Raw genomic sequence first — 3536 nt, 5'->3', positions numbered from 1 at the left:
GCAAACAACTCAAGCCAACTGTCGGTACCGTTCGGTTCCACCGTCGCTTCGGATACAGCATGTCCGACGCGAACAACTTAAGTTGTTTGAACAGGTCACTTTACGTGTTGTGGAGTTTCAGTCGGATCGGGCGGGGCTGACCAATACTAGACATGCTATCGGATGCTATCGGACCATTGCGGTTCGTTTTAAAATCCATTCGGTCGGGAATAATCCAACACGCTAGACATTCTTGGACCAGAACAGAGAAACATGTTGCGGTTTGACGGCAATATATATATATATATATATAAAATAAACAACAAACAAAAAAATAAATAAAAATAATAAAATAAAACTTAAATGGATACTATGATCAATTCCAGCTACATCATATAAAAAATATACCCGTACTCAGTCAGTATTTACATTTTTGAACAATTGATTTTTTAGAATTTTAGAATTAAAAAAAAAAATTTTTTTGCTACATCTGTTATCTACATCTACATATATTATGTATATTCTACATCTAACATGTAGATTATACATGTACCATTTAGATTCTAGATCTCCTCCGCTAGGGGTTGCTCGCGCACTGAACGCGGCAGAGTGTGCGAGCGAGAAAGAGAATGAGTAGGCTGGTCGTCGGCAGGAGGGGGCGGGGGAGCCAACAGAAAATTAAGTTCTTCATTCTGCCTATAATTATGATCCGATCTGATTCTGATCGGCAATCTGGTAGATATGGGCATTCTCTACGATACTGCGTTTTTAGTTTTATCGTATCTTTAAAAATGTGCCTGCCACAGATTTTTGTCCTTTGTGTGGGCGGAAGGGGGCGGGGCAAAATTTTGAAATACACTTGTAGCAGTGAGATATCACATGAGTCTGGAAACCAAATTTGGTGGCCCTAGCTCTTATAGTCTCTGAGATCTAGGCGCTCATCGAGACAGACAGACAGACAGACAGACAGACGGACAGACAGACATGGCTACATCGACTCGGCTATTGATGCTGATCAAGAATATATATACTTTATGGGGTCGGAAACGTTTCCTTCTCTGCGTTACACACATCCACTTTTACCACAAATCTAATATACCCCTTAACTCTTTTTTGAGTACGGGTATAATAATTATTAAGTGAGTGAAATGAGGATGGGTAGTGGTCATCACTCAAAGTGAATTTTTGTTTGTTTAGCGTTTTACTCGAATAGCAAGGAGGAAGTAGAGCTGCCTAGCGGGACGGATCGGAGGCAGATAGACGAGCAAAGCTGGGAAAAAAAACAGGAACAAAATGAGTCCGCTCCAATGGGGGAGAAAAATCCCAATTTACACTCCACTTTTTGTTTGGTTTGTTGTGCGAACTGAGGGCTGGGAAGTATCCAGCCCTGGGATGACTGGCTAGCCGGCCTTGCCCCACCACCAAGAAGTTCGTAACACTTTTTATATTTTTTCTGTTTTCCTTCGGTATTTCTTCCGATAGTTTTCCAGCGCCCACTCCGCAGTCATATTCTTGAATGCAACTTCCAGTAACGCTTACGGCGACTAGGTTTATCTGCACTTTGTCGATCCAAACCGACATATAGAGAAAACTATCACCCATTCCAATCAGCTATCGAGGATATAAATGCCATTCCGTCCATCCGCAAATAACCCAGTTCTGCTCACGACTGCGTCAAATAGGTAAACGGAGGAGCCCGCACTAACAATATTTGCAAAATATTGCCAAAATCAGCGTGACCGTTCCTCTCCTCGGCTCAGCGCAATATAAGTCACTCATTGTTTGAGATCTCAAACAATCCGAGTCGACCCGACTATTGTTTTCCAACAAGCTCGAGGCCTTTTTCCTGGCAGCCTTCCATAAGTGGGTTATATTCCCGAACAAATATTTGTTTCCGGGCGTCTTTCCGTTTGAACTCTACTCAAAGCAGTCTTCGGTCCTTCCAAGACTTCCAAAAACGATTTTCTGTGCGTGTGTGAGTTCGTAATATGCCAACAGGTCACATATGTCCTCATTTCCTACAAATGATCGTTGATGCTCGCTCCAGCTGCATAAAGCAAAAGTAGCTCTGCTTAAATTGCTTCGCAAAAGGCCATTTGCTTCGAGAATGTCAAAGCTCCCACAATTGCAACACTTGTGGAGGACGAGACCACACGCTTCTGCATCGTGGCAATCCAGCTTCCAGCGAGTCACATTCCACATCCGTACCCAGTTCCACAGCTTGGCCAGACGTCAATCGACCAGTACCTTCCGCAGAAAATTCAAGTTCTTCCGAACCTCATCCTAACGTTCATACGTATTTCGCCTCCGACACAAGCTCTGTCCTTATAGGCACGGCAATTATTAATATTTGCCACCTTGGGAAAATTTTCCGGCCTGAGCTATGTATCCAGACGGATTTATGGGAGCGTAAATATTACCGTTATTTGCTATGGCAAATAACACTACTCGACAAAATTGAACTTTTTTTTTCCTCAAGGATCCAAACCGACTTTTTCTGATAGATATGGGGATTTACAATTTTTTAAAGAATTATGGTTTTTTTTCTATGGCAGAACTTTTTTTTGAAGAATTTTTGAAAACTGGTATTTTTTTTAAAGCTTTTTTCAGAGGTAGCGCTTGTTTTTTTCACATAGCTCTAGTATCTTACGTCTGGTTGTAAAGAACTTTGCTATTTTGAAAAGGTAATTAAAACAGCTAGATGTTAAGCCCAAATACTTTGTGATTTCAGCTTACCGTCTGGGAAATATAAAGCATTGAAATGCAAAAATTATGATTTTTGTGCGGTATTTGTTACGAAATTTTGACTTTAAAAACTCAGGAAAAGTCGAAAAAAAATTATATCTTGTGTCCTCTATTTTTTTGTGTATAGGTGCGTTAATTTGGCGTCGTTTAAGGTATCGCTCATTAAAATCTATGGAGAGACTTTGGAGCTAAAATTCGTTAACCAAACCTAAAATATAAAAAAAATGAACAAAAAATACCTTTGGAAGGTTGCGGGCCCAACTGCCAATTGGGAACAAAGCAAACGAACAAGGGTTGTACATTTGGTACCTGATCGCGTTCCTTTGTTCCCAATGGGCAGTTGGGCTCGCAACCTTCCAAAAGGTATTTTTTGTTCATTCTTTACAACCAGACGTAAGATACTAGAGCTATGTGAAAAAAACAAGCGCTACCTCTGAAAAAAGCTTTAAAAAAAAATACCAGTTTTCAAAAATTCTTCAAAAAAAAGTTCTGCCATAGAAAAAAAAAAATATCATCAAACCATTTCTAAGCCCCAAATCTTTAAGAAAAAGTTCGTTTTGTTCCTTGAGGAAAAATCGTGTTGACTAGTGTAATCAAGGGTTCCTTTTCCCGAAACACACGAAATCTGTATCGTTTTCGTATTAAAAGTATAATGATGATTTATTCTGCGTTTGCTCTTTTTAAATAAGCCTGCTATATGTCGATCCCTATCTCTCTCTCTCCGTGTCTCTCCTTCCTTGTCTCTCCTTCCTTGTTCTGTCTCTTCTCGGCTTCCGTATCATGTCCAGTACAGTGGACATTGGTTACGGTGG

Source organism: Drosophila obscura, unplaced genomic scaffold (genome assembly GCF_018151105.1).
Source record: "Drosophila obscura isolate BZ-5 IFL unplaced genomic scaffold, ASM1815110v1 contig_36, whole genome shotgun sequence".
NCBI lineage: Eukaryota > Metazoa > Arthropoda > Insecta > Diptera > Drosophilidae > Drosophila > Drosophila obscura.
Note: the sequence above shows the minus strand (reverse complement) of the source record.